The 15,784-nt window shown below is 45.9% G+C and overlaps 1 pseudogene; it reads left to right on the forward strand.

The window, feature by feature from the left end:
- The first annotated feature begins 214 nt into the window (after positions 1–214).
- On the forward strand, positions 215–1,135 carry LOC126535447 (uncharacterized; annotated as a pseudogene).
- Positions 1,136–15,784: the final 14,649 nt, after the last annotated feature.

The raw sequence follows: 15,784 nt of genomic DNA on the forward strand, positions 1-15,784 counted from the left end.
ACCAGTCCCGACGCCAGGGACCCAGAACAAGGGTTTCTACGACCACAAGATTGCTAACCCTAACAAGATCTTCAGCTGCTCCGTCTGGCCGAGAGACAGGTGCGCCGCAGCTACGAAGGTGCGCGGCGTCGCTGCCGCAGTCTCGGCTCCGGAGGACTTCGCCCAACGACTCGCATCCCCGTGAGATCAAGTAAGCGCAGTCCCTCCCCTCATTATGGAGGTAGTAGAGGTTGAGGGCACGGAAATAGCCCCCGAAGAAGTTACCGTTGAAGCAGGGTTGCTTGTCAGCCACCGTAAGCAACGACAGACTACGCAGGCATCATCCCTACCCATACATGGCTCCCTCCGTGCAACAGCAAGCGCACGCACCAAGAGTACCCAGCAGTCTGCACTACGCCCACGCGCACCAGGGCAACCACGACTTCCGAAGAACGATATCAACATCGTCATCCGCCCAAGAGACGGTTTCAACGTGACCAAACTAGGAGACGCCAAGATACGTGACTCAATACTACAGATCACGGGCATTACAACCAAAGAAGCAGAGGACGACATTTACCGCTCATGCACGGATAATAACGTCATTGTAGTTAGCACGCCAATCATGTCTAACGCCGAAAAATACTGCCGCATCCGCAGCCTCCCCATCGGAGCAGTCCGCTACACAGCCACAGCATACGTCACACCGCCGGAGGACACAGCCAAAGGAGTCATACATAACATCCCTGCATATGACACAGAAGAAGACATTACCAACAGTCTCGTTTACAAGAAGAACCCTAGGATTCTGCAGGCCCGACGAATGGGCAGTACTAATTCAGTGCTCATCGTATTCGACGGAAAGCAAGTACCGTAGCATGTCTACTACTGCGGAGCAGAATACAAATGCTATCTACATAAGAAGCGCATCGAGGTCTGCGACATCTGCGGGACCGTCGGCCACAGAGCCGATGTATGCCCCACTCCAACCCAGAAGAAATGCAAGAGCTGTGACACAGTAAATCCGCCGGCTGATCACCCCTGTCACCCTTGCTGCGCGTTCTGCGGCAAAGGCCACCCGACTGGTGATAAGTCCTGCCATTGCCGCTTCCAGACAGCACACCTCCTACTCCAACGACGATGGGAACGCCTATGACTGGGACAGCAAGGAGCGGACCAGGCGACGGGGTCATCGACTTCAGCAAATCGAGACTCAGCTCTGCCAACACCGAAGTCGACACCACAACCGCAGGCTCCCGAACGCAGCAACTCACGCCGACGCAGTCGGTCTCGTGGACGCAGCCGCTCCCGAGGTCGCAGTCAGTCACAAGGACGCAGTCACTCCCGGAGCGGACCGGATTCAACACCACCGCAGCAACAAGGAAACGCAAGCCTTCGAACGACCACAGTTAAAGTGCAAGACACACCCTCCAAGGTAAGCTGGGCCAGCATTGTCTCCCACACAGGTCACACCTCACAACCTATAGCAACCAGTTAGTGACGGTATCATGCACAGCTTCATGCATGAGCTCCGATCCTTACGTGCTGAGATACAAGACCTCAAGGCAGGAAACGCTAAGCTCAAATCACAACTTGCAGACACACAACACAAACACTTACCATAAAATGCAGACATCCTTCCTGTCCCTGCAATAGACTGCCCGCAAACCACCCAACAACCAACCCCGCACAAGCGCAAAGCTCTCGAACCAATCTCAACAGCGGCACCACCAACATACACTTCAGAAGGAAATGTCAACTGTGAGGCCCTCACTGAGCTGCAACAGCGGATAGAACGCAACCTCAACGAAGCAATAGACTGTAAGCTTGCCACGTTGCTCGACGCCTCCATTGCAAATGCTCTCGAACGGGCAATGGACAACCTCCTTACTGCGAAACTAGAAACGCTACTACTGCCCAGAATTGAGCAAGCCTTTGCGGCAAGAGAACAACAGCGACAGGAAAACATGGACGACACGCGCAAAGTGTTTCAAGACATGGTCGCGACTCTGGCTCAAAATCACAACACCCGTTTGACAGAATTGGAAAACACGCTACTACGTCCCAGAGCAGGTCCTCTAAGGAAGCCGTACTCGCGTCCCGACAAAGATGGCTGCGAGTAGTCCAGAACGTGCTACCTACTGCATTTGCCAGTGGAACTGCCGGGGCTTCCGGCGAAAACGAGCACACTTGGAGCAATATATAACCTCTCTCGCACCACATACCTCCCCCGATGTTATCGCATTATAAGAGACCGGAGTAGCGGCTAAGCTGTCGGGATACGCGGCATACACCGCAGTTTGCGATGATAACCGCAGGCCCCAAGTATCCACACTTGTTAAGCGAAACATTCCGGTTATACAGCATCACACAGGCATTGATACAGCAGCCCACATTTTCCTGGAGATCATCCCGTCTGCAAGGCGCAAGCAACAGAGTCTCTTCATCCTCAATGTGTACAGCAGCCCCAAACAACAACATAGATTTCTACGACTTTTCACAAAAGCAGATCAAGTAGCTAGGGGAGCCCCCCTGCTCATCGTAGGGGACCTAAACGCCCCTGCGGTTGCATGGGGATACCCAATAGACCGCCGAAAGGGAAGACAACTATGGCTTGACGGACAGAATCTAGGTCTTACTCTTGTCACGGATCCAACTTGTCCCACTCGTATGGGAGACAACGTTAGCAGAGACACTACACAGGACTTAACATTCGCAAAACGAATTCCACAAGCAGACTGGATCAACACACAAGACAAGTTGGGCAGCAATCACTTTTTAATCCAAACAACAGTTAGAGCGCGCCCGCGAAAGCCTAAGGGCCGTCAACTCCGCATAACGAACTGGGACGCTTTCCGGCAGGCCAGAGCCCTCAACTCTTTCTCGGGTACCCAACCCGCTTTCGAAGATTGGGTCGCATCCTTGCTGCAAGACGCGAGCGAAGTCACTAAATTGGTGCCTGAGGAAGCCAATCTGCAGGAGGCAGATAGCAAGTTACTGCATATGTGGGAAGCCCTCGCCAGTCTGCAACGCAGATACAAACACAACAAGCTCAACCGAACGCTCAGGAAACGTATTAGTACTCTCACCCTTCACATCGAACACTACGCACGACAACTTACTCGTCAAAATTGGCACAGCACATGCGACAGCATGGAGCGGCAACCAAACCTGCCCAAAACGTGGAATATCCTCCGTTACCTCCTCGATCCGGCCAACAGCAAGAACACACAACAACACAACTTGCAAAAAATTATTAACACCCATCCGGGCACGGACGCACAAGTTCTTCAAGAGCTGATAGACCGATACATAGGACCTCAACCTGCTACACCCGCTCCAGCATACACAGGCACCGCTAACGACCACCTGGACGCGCCCATACAAGCAGCAAAGGTACGGGAAGCCATCCTCGCACTCCGCCCTAACTCGGCCCCGGGACCTGATGGCATTACTAATAAAATGCTTCGCAACCTAGATGACGATTCTATACCAGCCCTCACAGCTTATTTTAACGCATACTGGGCAACTGGAAACCTCCCCTCACATTGGAAAGAAGCCAAAATTATTATGATTCCCAAACCCGCGAAGCGCCTCCTACCCGAAAACCTCCGCCCTATCTCCCTCACTTCATGTGTCGGAAAGGTCCTCGAACACGTCATCCTCACACGCTTACACAGACATATGAACGACCTCTTCCCCAATACCATGGTTGGCTTCCGCCCGAAACTTTCTGCTCAAGATATCATGATTCAGCTCAAGCACCAAATTATCGATGGCGACAAAAGATCCAGGCTGGACACCAAAGCCATCTTGGGGCTAGACCTAACCAAGGCATTCGATAACGTCACGCATGAGGCCATACTGAACCAACTGGCACAACTCCAGGTTGGTCATCGAGCATATAACTACGTGAAGAATTTTCTTACAGGTCGCACGGCCACCATTACCATCGGAGGGTTGCAGTCGCCAATTATCCACTTCGGCAGCAAAGGCACGCCGCAAGGATCGGTTCTATCCCCTTTTCTGTTCAACGTGGCCTTGCTCGGACTACCGCCTGCATTAGCTAGCATTCCCAACCTCAAGCATAGCCTCTACGCATACAATATCACCCTATGGGTCACTGGGGGCAGCGACGGGGACATCCAAGACACGCTGCAGCAAGCCATCAACGAGGTCGTTGCAAACGTAGAACCGCGCGGCCTGGCGGGCTCCTTACAGAAATCGGAGCTCCTTCTGTACAAGCCTAATTGGGGAGGTCGACGGCCAGACCCTCACCCGCCCGAGATTGAACTCCACGTGCACCAGCAACGCATACCTACTGTACCTGGCATTCGTATCCTTGGCTTACGCATCCAACAAAACGGCAGAAACACGGAGACACTCAAGCAGTTAGATAATCATGTACACCAAACCACTCGCCTCATTGCACGCACCGGAAATCGACATCACTGCATCAAAGAAAGCAACCTTATACGCCTGGTAACCGCCTACGCCGTGAGCAGGATCACCTATGTCGCCCCGTACCTTAGCCTCAACGCAACTGACAAGCTCAAACTCAACACCATGATCAAGAGGGCCTATAAACAAGCCCTACATCTTCCCATCACCACCGCTAACGAGAAACTGGACGCCCTCGGCATACATAACACCATAGACGAGCTTATTGAAGCGCAGCGTATTAGCCAATACGAACGACTCGCCAATTCCACCACGGGCAGGCACATTCTAGGCAACCTAGACATAACCTACACCACCCAATTCGGACCAAAAGTACCCATCCCTCCAAACATTCGTGCTCAACTAGTTATCCCACCCATACCTCGCAATATGCATCCTGAACACAATCCGGAGCGACGTGCAGAACGAGCTAAACGACTACAAAAGCGCTACGACCAAGCCGCTGACGTAACCTACGTGGACGCAACAGAATACCCCAACCAAAATGCCATGGCGGTCGTCGCAGTCGCGGGTTCACAGTACCACCTCGTCGCGGCCGCATCAATATTCACCACGCAACCCGAAGTAGGAGAAGAAACGGCCACCGCTTTGGCTTACGCGGCTACCAATGCACACTGCATCATAAGCGATTCAAAAACGGCCATTCGTAACTACACAAGAGGACTGATAGCACCCCAAGCACAGAAGATTCTCTCTGGCACTCCTCCCTCAAAGCAACGCCGCGTGCAGATCATCTGGGCCCCTGATCACTCGGGTCTGGCTGGAAACGAAGCCGCCCACGATGCCGCCCGAGCTCTCGCACAGCGGGCGCATCATCCTTCTCCTGCGTCTTCCGATCCCGACCAGCCTTCTGTTCTGCATCGCGGTCACGCGCGGGACCGAATGGTCACGTTGAGAGAAATTCTCCTGCACTACCGCAGGGAGCGGTTACGCTACCCTCCAGCGCACAAAACACTGAAGAAGTCTCAATCTACCACCTGGCGACTCCTTCAGACACGAACTTTTCCGAACCCCCTGCTTTACAACTGCATGTACCCCGATGCATACTCTCCAATCTGCAAAGCGCGCGAGGCCCGCGCTGACCTCCATCATATTATCTGGCAATGCCCCAAAGCCTCACCCACCAACACCTCCCGCACTAACACACGCATAACTACGGCCGAGCAGTGGGAGACATTGCTGCTCAGTTTGGACCCAGAGGAGCAGCCCTGGGCCGTCCGGATGGCCGAAGACACCGCCAGAAAGCAAGAACTGGCCGCCGTCTGAGGAAGGGGGGGATTGGGGGTTAGTCTCCCGACCCCCGCCACCCCTGAACCCCATCAAGGATATAACAAAGTTTTATTTCTCTCTTGGCGCTTTTATTACCGCCTTTCACGCCTACGGTTTAGCCAAGTGCGCCATGAATACACTGTGTATGTACCTTTCTTAAATGAACTGCTCGGCAACTTGCGCTACTGCGTATGTGTCCCTGAGTGTGCAGCAATCGTGGGCGCAATTCTCAGCGTTCGCAGACGCCGGTGTGCCAAGCTTGTCGTCTCGGAGGCCATGCTCGTACTACTCAGCAGCGCAACAGGGTCGCTGAACGTGTCCAGAAAACAGAGCAGAAGAGCATACGCATGACGCGTGTTTCAGCGTTCGCACGCACCGGCGTGCCATGTATCATGGAGGCCACGCGCAGGGTTCGTTGTGGGGCTGCTAGATGATGCCGAGTGTTCTTAGAGAAGCGGGGAAGAGCAATTTCCACGGCAGTACACGCCTCATACCAACTCCTTCCGACTGTGGTTGTTAATATTGATTCAATATTAAATACACTACTGTGAAGAGTCATCATGAGACGGGTGCCTATACGCTCTAAATACGAAAAAAATTTAGATCGAATATCTCCTACGTCCACTTGCAAGGTTAAGCTATGGAATAGGCGAAGTACAAGTTCTTCTAGGGTGATTAATCATTTCTGCTTCAAAAAAATCACATCATGAATACAACAGTAGGATAGCTTAGGAAATGAATGACTTCATCGCTTCGTACACATGGACAGGTGCATGTGTAGATTTCATGCACCGTGCATTGCACTGTATGCGTTGTTTGCATTAAGCCTTTCATCTGCACCAACTGACGTTGGGTAATTTCCTGGCGGTGCCTCGTATGCCAATATATCATGTGACAGACCTAGGCATGCTTCTGTATCAGAAGTCGCATTTATGATAGCGCAGTGGCAGAGGCACGTGAACGAACGAGGGTCACGTAGGTGTGCGAGCACCGCACATGTGTACCGCATATTTTATCTTTATCTCTACTGCGTACGCATAACGGGCTATCACCTGCTCGAAAAAAAGGAAAGGTCACGGTTCTGAGTGCCACCATAACAACAGTTATTTGAAGGCCACAGGCATGTCACAATCCCTCAGAAACATCCAAGCACTCCACTTGTTTTTCAGCAGATAGGATGGATAAAGAAGCGATATGGAGGCCCTGGATTGATAGCCCGGAAACATGGTTGGAATTAAAGTACAAGAACGAAAGGACTAGTAAGTTTTTCACTGGTTCATAACCGTAATTTAGGAGAATTTAGTGGACACTGCCTTTCTTGCTAGTTCTTAAGGTCAGTCCAACATTGTGATAGCAATGTCTTCCTTCTGTGGTATTATAGGGCATAATTATCTTTTACCACCCTTGGCTTGGCAGACATACGTGTTAGATGGCACATTCATTAAATGCACGTACATGAGATGTGTACATATTCTTACAATGGCCATATTCTTTCAGTTAGGATTTTAGACAGAACACCTGAGTTGGCTGTTTTCACAGCTAAAAAGCAATAAAACTGAAATTGCTTGCTTTTATATTTTCAAGATTAGCTTGAAAACAACCATACATACCAGTGCTAGCAATACAAGCTTGACAATTATTTAAAAATGTTTTCTACTTAGAAGTATTTGTCCTCTTAGCACATTGTTGTGAGCTATGCATAAAACATCAGAGAGACTTCACTTGAGCTGGCTTGCGTTGTCATAGAATTCAAAATACAATGTTAGCGCAATGCTTCACTCCAAAATTGCCTACCACCACTACTCACGCCATCCTAACGTTTAATGCAAGTTTTTCAGCCTGAACAGTGCCAGTGCCATGGGCTCCATCATACTGTTGAACAGAAATAACAATACCGGAAAGCCCTCCTACAAAATAATTACCGGGCATTTGCTATGCAGAATATTTATTACACATTTGATGTGTACTTAAAGTACATTCCAACGCCGCGGTTTTTAGGGAAATTGCACTACGGTAAGTAAATGAATATAAAAACGAAGATATAAGTAATAATCGCCTACAATCTGGAGTTTCAATTTGATTTATAACCATGGGAAGCGTAGAAGTAAGTGTTTCTCAAACTTTAAGAACTTTATTGCACACCAGGTGCTTCAGAGTGATGTACTTCACTTTTCTCCAGTGCCACCTATGGCCTGGAGGATCGTCCGAATGATCAAACATGGTTTATTTTAACTGAGCCACCTGGGTCACAAGCTATGAGCCAATAAAGCTAACATTTAGAGCATCCACATACAATTATCCCCATTGTCATAAGCATCATAAGCCTATTTCGTTCAACAGCAAAAAAATGTTCAATCCCAGCGATGAACAATTGCCCGTGTCTTCCCCATCTGGCACATGCAGAGTAGAGGGCTGCAAATTTCATAATTTAGGCACACCGACCATATGTACTGAAATGTAAGCCACCCCCATGTATAGGGCGTACCCCCATCTTTTGGACGCAAGATTTTTTTTTTTTTTTTAAAGAGAAAACGTTCGAAAAACTCGCCTAGTTCCACAAAGTTCTACGAGATGGCACCAGTAAGTTTTTTCGCAAAGCCCTTGTTGTGTTCGACAGCTTTAGAGGGTCTCTAAATGTCTGAGCGAAGGCTCCGCTGGACGACTGCGGGGGCAGACTTGGCCGTGTTTCTTGCTGGCTTGACAAGCGGGCTGCAATCTTTCGATGTTTGCTTAAACAGGCCATTCAAGACGGACTTTCGGCGATGCTACAGCGAGTAGATAGCCGCGTGCAACCTTCAAATAACTCCGACAGGGTGATTGAAGCGAGCGTCTCTTCAGCAAGTGTGCGGTCGCATTCTGCACGCGTGGCGTTCTGTGCCAGTGGACACCATCACAAAGAGCTTCAGAGTATCGGGGATGCCAAACGCAATTGAAGGCACAGACGACGAGCAGCTTTGGGAGCGCGCCCATGAGGCGGGCCGGTCCGGCAGTGGTAAGAGTGCCGATGAGCTGAGCTTGTCCGAGAGTGATTAGTTTGAAAATGGTGATAATATAGGAATAAAATGGTGATATCTGTCATCAGTTTTAAGTATCTGACGCAGTAGTCACAGTGCCACTATAGTATGTTAATGTTTACCTATAGGCCTGATTCGTGTATAACCCGTACCTGTGAAAATTTGATGAGAGAAAGTGCGGCTTATGCGCGAGTATATACCGTACTACTTTTATGCAGTCATCAAGGGCACCTAATTTTGTTTGGAATATATTCTAGGGCTCCATACGATCACCTTTACATGACCTATCCATTACTAGCCCTAACAAAGTCCATCTTTTCTTAAGAGGAAGCTTTATCTGGGAAGCTCCTATCTAAATACATGTAAAAGGAGAATTCGTTTTTCTCGGCAACCACTGCACCAAACTTAAGGAGGTTTGTTGCATATAAAAGAGAAACTTAAAACCTAGTGACTGTTCGTCTAGAATTTTTTATTCAGATTACAAATATTTTATGAAATATTGAGAAATCGCAAGTTGTCAAAAAACGAGAATAACATATTTACAACTCTCAACTCAGCAATAAAAATCTGTATTAGAATTATGTTAATGGCATGTAACATAACATCTAAAGCAGACAAAATTTATTTGTTACACATGAATCTGAAAAAAATTTTGCAATGGTGAAATGAAGCTTGTACAGAACTTAACAAATTCACGTAAGAGATAAATTGGCATAAATAATTGATCGGCTTTGAATGATCTAATGCACGTCGTCTACAGAACTTCCGCTTCCAACTTCCGCTTCCATCAGTCACTAAAATTCAAGTTTCCCTCACAAATGCAACAAATTTCTTTATGTTGGTGTAGGGGTTATCTCAGGAAAATGTTTTTGCATGTTACGTGTACTTGAATCGGCCGCCTCGGAGTTGGGCCCGAGCTAAAGCTTCCTCCTAATCGCAAGTACAAAATTGGTTACACCCGTTCGCACTCTTATGCACATCAATGTCTAGCAGTCTCTTAACCTTACGCCCATAACTTTTATTTCCGGTGGTCGTTCCGCGTTACTTCTTTTCGCGTGTTCATCCAATGGGTAGGGCACTCTGTTTTGCAGCGGGGCGTGGGTGATTTCATACCTCGCGCCGCGCACCTACCGCCTAATAGTAAGGGTACCAGCAGCCCGTCAGCCAGGAAACTGGTTTTACAGTGGAGCGTCGCTTCATGGAGATTCCCACATGCCGCCATTATGTATCTGCAACAATCAAAATAAACTACCATTCCTGACCTCGAAAAAGGTGCTACAAACAGTTCTAGGGGTGATCTCGCGCGCCCCATGCGATACTACAAATGGCCTTGTGTAGTACATCATCCACGTCTGTGGGAAGCCGATGATGATGATAATTATTTACTCGCATCCCCTTGGAGTCGGGGGGGGGGCGGTAAAAACAGTCACGTAGCCTGCTTGATATAATCAGGTATTCTATGCATGTTTTGAATTGTAGCATTTTTGTATACACCTCCTTAATTATTTTCTTCCTCAAAACTTCTATACCTACCTTGTACCGCTACATATGCAAGTAGGGGATCCGGTCGTATATCTTCCCTTCTTTTTCTGCACACATACTCAACACGTACCTTGCTTATCTCGACTTGTGGGCACCTGATGCTCCCGTGCATTTTAAGTTCAAGCACTTCTGGATGGTATACTTGTCGAACACTATGAATACCGTGGCATTCCATTAGGTTGTGCTTAGTATTTTCCGGATTTTCGCTGCAGCCTACACGCACCTGATCTGCTTGCGGGTACTTGCTCCGGAATGTTTCTCTCCTCAGGCAACCAGTTCAAGCCTCAAATAGCAATTCTTTTGCTACAGCGCGAATAAAGGAACACAGAAGAAGGCACACGACACAGGAGCCTGTGTCGTGTGCCTCTTTCTGTGTCTCGTTATTCGCGCTGTTTGAAAAAGAATGTGTTCGTGCCAACAAGCCGGGCTAACCACTATTCTGAAGTTCAAATAGCAAAGGCATTTGTACTTCTATTAACGTAGACTTTCACTTCTAGTTTCTTTGTTCCCATCTTGTAAACCTGTCTGCTTTTTGTTTTCAGTTATTGCCTCCAATTCACTGTCTCCTTTTTCTCATATCCGTCCTGATGACTGCTGTTTGTCTATTTACCCTTTCAATTACCCTGTGCTTGATTGTCAACTTCCTTGACCACTTCCTCCGATCTGTTTCCACGCTTTATAGGTAAATGTATTTTTGCACTTTGGCCGCCCACTTATCTTCATCCATGTTACTGAGTATTTCTTAAAAACTAATTTTGGTCTGCGCTTCTCTTATTAAAAAAAACCCGGCCCATGTCACCCTGCATTGCCTCAATTGTGGTTTTAACATGGGCTCCCAGAGCCAACCGGCCTATCGATCTTAGGTTAACTTCCAGCCGCGAGAACATATTCTTTTTAAATACAGAATGGTAATTACGAATGTTAGCGCTGGTACCATTACTCCTTTCAAGATTCCATGCACCACTTCATATTTACTGTGGCCCCAAAGGGCTCTGTCTCTCATTATTGCTGCATTCCGTTTCCCCTTTATGTTAAGATTATCTTGTTGGGTACTTGAGTCTTTCTTTTGTGGATGCATAGGGCGCGGTATTTATATAGTTTGGCTGTGCGTGCAATTTGCTGTTGAATCTACACCCCGTAATTACTCATCTCTTCTTTATAGACCATGATTCCCCAGTTCTCAACGGTATAAGTAAGACCTAGGATTGTCGCTGCCGTGCCACGTCTGTAAACTCTTGCATCGGCCGGTATAAAGCACAATATCATTCGCATACATCAGTGCAGAAACCTTCTATTGCAACATATGTGCATTAACATGTAGTATAAATCAAACCTTATTTGCTTATATTCAAGTCGTCTTTCTATGCCCCCGACATAAAGCTAGAACCACGGAGAAAGAGAACATCCTTGGCTTATTCCTTGGTAAGTTTCCACTGCTTCATTATATCTTCTGCCTTCCCATACAATTTGTACTCGCTTGTCTCTATACATTCCTCATCAGCTCCACGAAATCATCATCTGTGACTTCCTGGATGAGGATATCCCATAAGAATTCTCTCCCTACGTTGTCGTAGGCTCCATTCACCTCTATAAATGCTATTCATAAAGGTCTATTCTTAGGTACTCAAATGTCTATGCACTGAGTTAGTACAAACATATTACCGTCTAAGCGTCAGCCTGGTCTTAACTCATTCTATAGTTACCCGAGCACATCATTTTAACGCGACAGCGTTATTAGCCTCCTCTCGTAGAAAATCCGTCATCGGTGTCGTAGCCGGCATGGGCGTCTTCTGAGCAAAAATTTTCGTATACATTTAGGTATATGTATATGCCGCGCCTTCCTATATGACATGCGGTATGTGCGGGTTTTATTGCCACACAATTCTATCATTGATGTTGCTCATACCTTGTTGCTTACTTTCTTGCCATGTTATTCTGGGGCATCTTGAGAATCACAGGCCACAAACAAATGTAAAACAATTATACATCGTCCTGTTCATCACCACGAAACCACCCTCCTTATCCGCAGGGATAAGTGTGAGCGCATTGTCTTTCAAGAACTTAACAGTCTTATTCAAGGAGAACTTTTCGCTAAGGGGACGGGACCGCGTTAGCACATCCACTCCTTCAGATACACGCCTACTCTACTCAACATCGTAAACAATTTGTAACCTGCATTCATAACGTTGCTTATGCCATTCCACTTTCATACGGAAGAACGTATGTTGGTCAAGCCGGCAGATGCATCAATAAGAGATTAAAAGACCATCGATATATCCTCACTAGGGTAATCTCGGGTCATTTGTGTATTCACTTCCGAGATTTTTCCTGCAAGCCAATGTTTGAAAATACTTCCATTGTGTATAGGGCTCATAACAGGATGGCGAGGGAGATTATGGAGACCTACGACATATCAAAATTAGAGGGAAAATGCGTAAGCAATCCTTCGGTGTCGCTATCTGAAAAGGAGATACGATTCCTCAGTTTATCTTTGTGACCCTTGAAGTACATGTTTTCACCATGCCTTGCGCACGTGCACGGTTCATCGAAATTCACCACTGAATTTTCTTTTTTGCGGCCACGTTTGTCTCCGCTCGTACGTTATATATTTATTGATCCGTGCGAAAATAAAATCGCTGGTTGAAAGTGAAGCGCTGCGTCTGTGTATCTGTTTCCTTCTACGTCGTCGTTCAGTCGCGCTTCGGCATTATACCATGAATTCATAAACCCTTCTTTCTTACTCATATAGTAGCCCTATATGAAATGTTTAAAAAATGTTCTCCTCCGGTGTGGACACAACATTATTGGCAACACTTTATTACCTTAAAGGCATAGGGGTCATTCTATGGGTGACGTGTGCCGAAAGATCGAATCTGCTAAGGTAAATCTGTTCTCGCAGTATAAACCCGTATATTCGTCTTGAACTAATTTTTATATTTTCTCCGCGGCATGTAGTCGTTGTTGCCCGGTCTCTTTCATAACTGTGCGATGCACAGGTGAGTAATGTTTTTTTTTTTTTTTTAGCATGAAGCGTTGCTCGTGTGAAACCATAAAGATTTATTCTGTGTAGCCTAAATACAGCCTTTGTAAAAAGTTTCTTATCAAAACATTGCAGAGTGTGATAAAAACGCACTTCGCTATGTATACCGAACTAATAAAACAACTGGGCAAGACACACACAAAAATTTCTGTGAAATTAGGTCGCATGTTAACTGTAGGCAGGGGGAAATTTTCATTTTTCTGGAATAAATACTAGTGCAAGAAGAATTCCCAACAACTCGTTTCTTTCCTTGTTTTCATGTGTCATGCTACGTTTGCAGTTGGTTCCTGCGACATTCTTGCTAAAATAGAAATGGAAGCTCTTTACATTTTGAGAAGATGAGAGATAGGTTAGACTTAATCTCAACGTAAATTTTGAAAAAGGGGGTAATTGACGTATTTGCAATAGCTCGAGTGCTTCATTTTAACGTTAACAAATGTGTAATGGAAATGGGCCAGGCAATTTAGCACACATATAATAACTGAGCTGGAATACTTCAACAGGTATAGATTTCTTACACTGGCAATCAGTACACCTAACTGCATAATACCGAAATAATAATAGTTACCTGTTTCAACTAATGACGTTTGTGCGCACGTTGTGGTACAAAAAATTGAAACCCGTGAATTAACAAGGCACATCCACATTGACCGCACATTGAAGCTAGCACCATCCTGGAGATAAGCGCAATCAAACTTGCCAAAAAAATGCCGCGTTGTTCCATTTATTCTAACAAAACACCGTTTTATGCGTGGGAGCTCTAGATCTTTAGGATCACACTGCATTTCGCCGCAAAGCTTGGGACGTAAATCTTGAAACTGGTACCATCCTCTGGGTTCGCTCCAACTGCATATGACTTCGTAAACCACTGGATACATTCGTAAACTGATATACGTCACATAAAGTAATTAGCTTAAAAGTTATCTAGGAAGGATTTGTTAGTCAAATATTCACTTTCATAATTCTGTTGAAGTAATGTCTGCCTCTGAGAGTAATCTAGCTCAAGCAGTAAAATTATATAACATGTTAGAGGGGATGTCGTAAGAAGCCAACAAACACTGACACCAAGGAAAACATAGGGGAAATTACTTGTGCTGAATAAATGAAATAAAGAAACGATAAATAATAGAAATAAATTAATGGAAATAAATTAAATTAATGCAATAACAACTTGCCGCAGGTGGGAACCGAACTCACAACCTTCGCATTTCGGGGTATGGTAAGATATGCTGTTAACAATAATTAAATACAGTCTGTATTCTGCGTATGCATTATACAGTATTTTCACGAATGGCAGAAAATTGTACTTGCAGCGGTGCAGAACAATAAGTACCAGCACGATGAAAATTACGAAGGTGTTATACGAGGTGTAAACTTGTGCGCGAAGTTTTTTGTATGTGTATCACACACAGCTTTCGCGAAAAATATATGAAAAAATCTTTCCAAATGCTATCCTGCCGCTATCAGCTGCGTTTTCAAATGCCCGGAAAACACTCTTTCTTACTCAATCTTGAAATTTAGCCGGAATGAAAGGCAACTTTAGAGGAAGCTTAGGCTTGGGTGCTGATGTTCAAAAGTGTGGAAAAGGTGATATAGTCATTCTCGGCAACCACCGCACCCGATTTGATAAGGTTCATTTCATTTCAAAATAAAAAAAGAAACGTCGAGATATATTGACTGTTGGTAGCAAATACTTCATTTATGTCGTAATTGTTTTATTAAAATATAGAAATAGGAATATTTCCAGAAATGAAATCTATCAATGCTTCTCAGTAATAAAAACGATATCACGATTGCGAAAATTTGCGGCTGATAGTACATTTAGAGCGTAAGAAGTGGATGTTTGATTCTAGTGGGTGTCTGTGGTTGCCTCCATTTACTAATAAATTCGCAATGCATATATTCGTTTCACTGTCGAAGCAGGTTATAGATAATGCGTAAAAAATAGTTTCAAGTGTGTGGACAAAGTAGAGGACTGAGCATTAAATGACGTATGCAGGATAATCGGGGCATTATAATTGTGTTTTGGAAGAACGCAGAATCCAACATGCTGTCCAGGGTGAACTGCATACTGCCACAAAATTACGTCTACTGAAAATGAGAGGAATATCAGGGCTAATATTTTCGAAAAGCGAAATTTGTATGTGTGAATTACAGCATTTCTAAAATGTCTTCAAGAGCAGCCCAAATTGGTTATATATTGGCACGTTTCATATGAACCAGTCCAATAGGGTTAACATTTCAAAGTGGGTAATTGAAGTACAGACTAAGCTGCGCTGCTCGCACTCAATTTCTCAACGAAATGGTTCTTACACTAAGATAATGGTGCAACCAATGTGGCAGCCCTCACCCTATCAACCTTTAACAGCAGAACTCTTTCGAGTGAGGCTAGCTTAGCAGGACTCTTTCAGGAACTATCAGACATTGTTTAGGATACCGTCGACCTTAGTGAGATTAGAAAAACTGGTTCGGCTTATAC

This window comes from Dermacentor andersoni, chromosome 7 (assembly GCF_023375885.2).
Source record: "Dermacentor andersoni chromosome 7, qqDerAnde1_hic_scaffold, whole genome shotgun sequence".
NCBI classification, from domain to species: domain Eukaryota; kingdom Metazoa; phylum Arthropoda; class Arachnida; order Ixodida; family Ixodidae; genus Dermacentor; species Dermacentor andersoni.